Source organism: Leptosomus discolor, chromosome 1, assembly GCF_034619465.1.
Source record: "Leptosomus discolor isolate bLepDis1 chromosome 1, bLepDis1.hap2, whole genome shotgun sequence".
Lineage (NCBI taxonomy): Eukaryota > Metazoa > Chordata > Aves > Leptosomiformes > Leptosomidae > Leptosomus > Leptosomus discolor.
The window spans coordinates 18829135-18836569 of record NC_141391.1 but is presented as its reverse complement, the minus strand read 5'-3'; positions in this window follow the sequence as shown (position 1 = coordinate 18836569).

Here is a 7435-nt window from a genome sequence, read left to right as displayed (position 1 = left end):
CAACTGAGTCAGACAACATCTGTCTTTTCTCTGACCACAGGTGTTGTTCAGAGTAAGCTGACTGATCAATTAAAATATGACAGTTAGACACTAAATGCGTTTTGTGCTGGGAAGGGGATTTGTCTGCTCTGACCTTAGGGAACTCAAATTCAAGTTTCTAAATTCTGGACCTATTGTTTCTGACTTTACCCTGTGTTAATTGTTATTCCAAGGAACTAGAGTACCTTGCTAATGTTTGTGAGTTACTGAAGGTTTAAGAGAGCTGGAAGGTTCTGATTCCAATGTCATGACAGAAAGGACTTATCCATAATAAGTCATGAACTGTGTGAGCTTATCTTAACTTCAGACTTGTTGTTTTACTATTTCTTTCTGCAGAGGGTTGCATTATGAAAGCAGGTTTTTATTCTTCTAATGCACATAATGTATTTTTCCACCAAGTCTCTTACCTGCTGGTATATTTAATTCTCAAGAATGATTCTTCTTTGAACATCTGAAGCCACAGTTCTGAGAATGGAGACACTGGATAGAGATGATCCAGGTTGTTGTTCGCATCCACCACTGCGAGAATTTGAGCAAACAAATTGGCCACGATGTCTTCTAAATGCATCCAGAGCGCATGCCTAGAAGTGATAACATGGCCTGTCAGGTGTCTTCCTTGTACCTGATCAATCCTCTATCCATCAGAAGCTCACATCTGCTTCTGTATACCAGATAGCAATATCCCTCCTGGTTGTCATATCTGAGCCCCATTAAGAATTGTGCTTCACACCACAGCTCTTTTAACGGTCTCTGAAACAGGCCTGTTAGAAATTTGGAAAGGGCTGCACACACAAAAGTACCTGAATGAAGTGTCTTCAAGGATGAACTCACTGGAGACAGCTCTGTGGGAAACCCACTCCCTTGGCTCAAGGCTTATTTTCTCACGTTCTTGGAGGAGGAGGCAAATTCTCCTTTTCAGCACAGTCATAAAATTACTAGAAACTAATTATAAAACAATGTTTATTAAAACATCTGAATGAGAGGCGTTTCCATGCAAAGTTTACAGTCAAAGTAAAGCCAGTCATAGAAAGTGACCTCTATGAAAGATCTTGGTTTTCCTTCACAATAAAATCCAGGGGCTTTATGTTCTATGCTACTCTCTTCCCTTTCCTCTTTATTTCTAGTGAGTTGATTTTGGGGCAACATTTAGTAAAGACATGCCATTTTTGATGGAGGAAAGAAAACCCACTTTTCTCTGTCTCAGTCTTTTAAAAATAATTCTGTGGATTAGGTTCTTTGGTGTATAAAGACTCTGATATTCATATTGATATGAAAAAATGTTTGGTATTGTATGTCACAAGAATAGTCACAGTGCTGCAGAAGGCTTGACATCCTGTTCTTTTCTGTATGACATTGGTATCAATACAAAATAAAATTTATGGAATTGTTTTCAAAAGTCAATTTGCATTGTGCTGAGGAATGAAGATGTCACTACGCAGTCACAATAAAACATATTTTCCTGAGGGATATTTTCTTATAGTCAAAATTCAGTACAGAATAAATTTAGGTTTTGCCATATGACCACAAGGACTTTCCAGACCCACCACATCTTTGAAGTGGTAACAGGGTCTCTTTTCTATTTCGGTCACTGACAAACATCTTAAGTACCTGACAGGAACCTATTATTCAAAGAAGAGCAAGTCATGCACCACAGTGACAAAGTCTTTCCATATGCAGGAAAGAATAATTTCCTACATTAGGATTTTGGTGCTTTATTTCTGATTAAACCAGTCCCTTTCCATTTTGCTGAAGCCACAGTTTTCTATCAAGACACCACATCACCTGCACAAATGATTTGTATCAGTTCTATGTAGAAATCAGTTTGATGGCTTTGGACTCCAAAATATTCATGGGGGTGTAAAGTGACTTCTGCCTCAGATTTTTCTACCAAGGTCTCCAACAAATGTCATGGGGAAAACTGGATGTTTCAGTACAGACTCTGAGAATATACAACATGGGGTTCATGTAAAGCAGAAGGGGCCCTGAGCAAACAGTCCTCTTTCCTTTGGGACCTCCACCCATGACGGCCTAGACAGGCACCAGGACAGGTCATTAAACTACTCATTTCATTCCCCCTGTTCCATGGTTTACATTGTGCAAGATGCAGCCACGTAAATAAAAAACCCCGACCTACTCTGGGCCTTGTTTTGTACTCACATGTGGTTCTACTATGATCCTGGAAAAGCAAGTTGTGAATGATCGTGATTCTCTCAGTGGCACGCCGACTGTTGTCTGTCTTGTCTTCCAGCTGGATTATGGCTTTCTGGATGCTCTGTTTGATCATAGATTCCATGCTGAGTAGCTGTGAATGGAAAAGATTGGAGGTCAGTATATCGCCTAACACTCCATCGCGTTTGCTCTGTCAGTTCCTACTTAACTTGACACAACGAACACCTAGGTATAGGTCTACTTCACCATTCAATCCCTAGAAATCAATCTCTACATTACAAAGAGTGCTAAGTCCTGGCAAGGGATGGAGAGATGGGGAAAGAGATTTCATGCTTTGTCAAAGGCTTAAATGTGCCTACTCTGGCCTTGTGATTATCTGTCGTAGGGTGGGGACCACTTCACCCTCACTGTGTGTCTCACAAAGACCTGTAACTACTTTTTCCTGTGGCAAATGTACCATCAGAACCAGGTACCAGCATAACTGGATCCCTAAAGTACTATGAAATCTATTATTTCCTAAACCAGTTCCTGAATAATGTCAGGCAGATGAAATAAGAAAAAAGAAATAAAACTTACACTTCCTTCTGTGCTGGACTTGGCTGGATCTTCAAGAGCGGCAGATTCCTCTGGAGAACCTAAAATCACAATCATGCATAAGACTCCTTTGTAAAAAATGTAGAAACCTGAAAAAGAGGTACCTCTATCCAAATGAAGCAACTGGAGTCTCTCAACAATCAACAAAGTGTTGAAAAGCTGTCAATCTCAGAAATGTCAAGCTGGACTTTTTCTCCACTTGGGAGAATTGTCCAGTAACCAGATCTCAGTTTTAGCTGGCACCCCGTAGGAAATGCGGGTGTGTCAGGATAGGAAGTGGAGTTCCTCCCCAACTGCTCCAGCCTCCCCTTATCCATACATCTTGAAAACAATGGCAGGGATGTACTGAGTTGGCTTTGAACTCACCAGTGGTTTTATTTGGTCTAGGTGGACAGAAAGACTTGCTGGGAATCAGAGTGAATAAACGTGTATCTACTGAATGCCACAGCAGTACAGCCAATGTGCTATTGTAAGTGAAGAACTAGCTTAGGAACCCTGCTACCCTAACAGTCACAGCTTGCAAAGCAGGAGGAAAAAAAAAAAAGTACTGCTGTGAGGGCTTCAGAAACAGCAAATACAGTAAGTCCTGCTGAGACCCAGGGCTATTGCCTCCGCAGACCACTTGATCTAGCTGTACTTAAAGCTGTAGGTGGAGCAAATGGTACACAGAGGAAGGGACAGAGCTGTGCAGGTATTGGGTGAAAAGCAAGTGGCTGGTTACCTGTTGGGAGACACCCATGGAAAGCAGTCATGAAAATCTCAGCAATGGTCATTTTGGCAAGCTGGCCTAGATTGCCTGTAAAGTTGTCTGGGGGCATCAGTTCATCCAAGTGGATTGATATCCATTCACCTGGGGAGGCAGTAAGCATGACAGAAATAGTAGGACTGGACACAACTGCCGTGAACAGTTGACCTGCTCTCCTTGGTGCACCACACCCATCCAGAAAAACAAACTTGGAGACCTGAACCTACCAGAAACCTGGATAACAAGATGTCGAGAGATGGAAGATTTACCACCTCCTGTTTCTTTTTGGTCTGAAGGAGAACATGCTTCTCTTATATCATTCTGTTCCCTCCTCTCCATCTTCACAGTGCTAATGCCCTAACTGTCATTCTCATCCATTAACTAGGGAAGAAAATTGCCCTGTAACCCAAAAGGTTACCTTCAACATAAAGAAGTATTTTCTTATGTTTGAATGCAGTTTCATTTCAGTTTGTGCCCATTGCCTCTTGTCCTGTCACGGGAAACCACTAAAGCATCTGGCTCCCATCTGGCTCCATCTTCTTTACACCCTTGCATCATGCATATATACACAGTGATAAGATTCCACAACCCTTTTCTTCTCTAGGCTGAACTGTCTCAACTCTCTCAGCCTCTCCTTATATGAAAGATGCTGCAGTCCCTTAATCGTCTTTGTGGCCCTTCACTGGGCTTGCTCCAATATGTCCATGTCTCTCTCATACTGGGAAGCACAGAAATGGACACAGCAGTCCAGGTATGGTCTCACCAGTCCTGAATAGAGGGGAAGGGTCACTTTCCTCATCCTGCTGGCAGCACTCCACTTTATGAAGTTGGCCTTCATTGCCACAAGGATACATTGCTAGCTCATGTTAAACTTGATGTCCACCAGAATCACCAGGTACTTCTCTGCAAAGCCACTTTCTAGCTGGTCAGTGCCCAGCCTGTATCGGTGCCTGGGGTTATTTGTCATTGGATGCAGGACTTTGCACTTCCCTCTGTTGGACTTCATGAGGTACCTGTTAGCCCATTTTTCCAGCCTGTCCAGGTCCCTTTGGATGGCATCATGACCCTCTGGTGTATCAGCCACTCCTCCCCATTCTGTATCATCAGCAAACCTACCGAAGGTACACTGTGTCCCACCGTTTGGGTCATTAGTGAAGATGTTAAATGGTACTGGCCCCAGTATCGATCCGCGAGCACCAGTAGTGACTAGCCTACAGCTGCACTTTGTGCTGTTGAGCTAAACCTAAGTGCAGCAATTCAGCTACTTGTCCGTCCAGCTCGCTGTCCATTTATCTAGTCCATACTTCATTAGTTTGTCAGTGAGGAAGTTATGTGAGACAGTGTCAAAAACCTTACTAAGGTCAAGATAAACACCATCCACCATTCTCGCCTCATCCATCAAGCCAATCATCTCATCATAGAAGGCTATCAGGTTGGTTAGACCTGATTTCTCACTCATAAATCCTTGTTGACTTACTGCTTTTCATGTGGTTGGGAAATGTTTTCAGGATTATTTGCTGCATCATCTTTCCAAGGATCAATGTGAAGCTATCATCTGGTATCTACTTTCCTTGATCCTTCTTCTTGCCTGTGCACAACCTTTCCTTTCCCTCCCATTCTCTCCCTGATCCAAAATAGCAATTTCAAGCTTACCACTATCAAATGCCAGGTAGCTGCAGCCTCCCAGAACTCGTGGGATTTGAGTGGCCAGTACAACATATGATGGGCCTGTGCCTGTTGATTGCCTCCTCTCATCTAAAATACAGTACCTAGAAACAGGACAAAGAGGATAAAAAGTCCATTCTGTCAGTTGGGCAGAGAGTCTCCCAAAGCCCTCCCCTGCCTTTCCAGGGCTCAGGCAGAGCTTTTGGAAAGACCAACAGCTCAAGGTGTGGCTGTGCTGCAGTGGTGGAAAGGGAAGAGAGAAACTCAGCTCAGCCCAGCCCTGCTCTGGCAAGACCAAGAGTCAAGATAGTGCTGGCTACTTCAAGACTCATGCCTATGTATCTCCCCTACACCATCTCCAAGCAATGACTCAGTCACATGCCTCAGCAAGTTCTTTCATGACAAATTTCCCTCTTTGATGAATACTGAATTTTTATTTTAAACTGAATTTGTTTTGTGGTATGTATTGGTCTCTGCCCAATCATATTCTTTCTGGCAATCATGGGAATAACATTAGCAATATCTGCCACAAACATACAGATAAATCAGACAACAAAAGCCACAACACAGACCAGTCCAGGACTTGCGGGGAAACAGGCCAAAACCCAGCATAGCTTTCCTAGAAGTAGGGCCAGAAATGTTCAAGACTGTCTCTACAAAAGCACAAATCCACCCAGAACAAAGCACTTCAGGAGACAACATGCATGTTAGATGAGATGGTGAAGAAGGGATATGAACAGGAAATATAGGAGAGTGAGAAAGCAGGTAAGAGGGATCATATCGAGGGAGGATGTGTCTGGCTGGGGGAGGATGTAATTAATGTATTCAAGGCTTGAGACCAAACTCATACAGTGCTACTGTCAAGGACTTCAGCCCTCACTGGTGTCCAGAGGGGCTTAAGTCTCCTGAAGGTCCTGTGTCCTATTAGCCAGCCCTGAGAGGTGTCTTGGATCCCTACAATGTCTCAAATAACACCAGATGTCATTTTAAGTCCTTTGTTTTGATGACTAAAGGGAAATAAGTCTTTTGGTGCTTGGCGCTGTTTGGAGTAGCTTGTGCTGTGAGTCAACCATGCTGGGGTAGGTAGTTCTAATGTGGGAAAGATATATAAAGCATGCTCCTAGAATGAAGAAGATGCTCTTTTAGACAAACAAAAGCTGAGATGTTACGGATATTTTATCTTAATATCTTAACAAACACAGGTTTGGAAGTTTAAGCTACAGAACATAAGCATGAGGGCACACACAGAGATATACACATGAAGATATATGAGAACATCTGCAATGACTCCACTGAAAAGGTCTCTAAACCCAGTGCTATATCCCATGGCTATTTGGCTGCTGCATCTTCTCTTACCTTTGCACCTGACTAAAGAAATACAGAAAGAAAGAAGAAAGAAGAAAGGATGTTCACCTGGCACAAGTGAGAAGCCTTTTGCTGCTCTGTGGCTCATCAAAGTGAAACTGGATGAGGAGCAGTTTTTCTTCTGATGATTGTGCAAAAAAATTCCTGCAGACAATGAAATGGGTCTGTTATTGCTCTATTCATAAAACCACCTCTGTTCTCCCCTCTCCCTGCTCCCCCTTGCCCTCTTTCCCCAAAACACCAGTCTGTAAAATTAACAAACAAAGGTGAGAAGGAAATCTCTCCTCACCTGAGTTCCTGGCGGAAAGTGTATTCGGTGTCAAACTGGCTTAGGAAGAGACAGTGGATTTTATTTTGAAGTTTAAGTTTCTTCCTTATCTCTTCTAAATCTCTGTCATTTAGAAGTCTTGCGTGTGTAGAAACCTGCAGTGAAAGGGAAATAAATTCCAGGGAAATATTGTGCAGTTGTTGTATTACCAACCCTAGCAGGTGGCAAAACTGAAGTGATCCCCTGATGGACCTTTTCAAGTACTTCCTAAAGTCAAGACTCAGAAATGTGCCCTGCTTACAGGGAAAAAGTGTAGAAGCATCGTTAACCAGAAAAACCCTGATTCCTCGTGCTGCAAGAGAATTAGACTTGAACTGCATCTTTAGGAATGACTCAGAGTATCTGAGGCAGTGCCTCCAAAGGAATCCTGCTGGAAGATGTGCATGAGCACTTCAAACCCTGAGGGCTGGAAAGCCTTTCTGTGCAACATTATGGGCCTAGCACGATGGTCCCCAAATGTGACTCTACTGGGCTGACTCTCTCCCAAAGCTGTAGGCTCCCAATACTGTAGGTTCTGTTTGGGGTTTCAG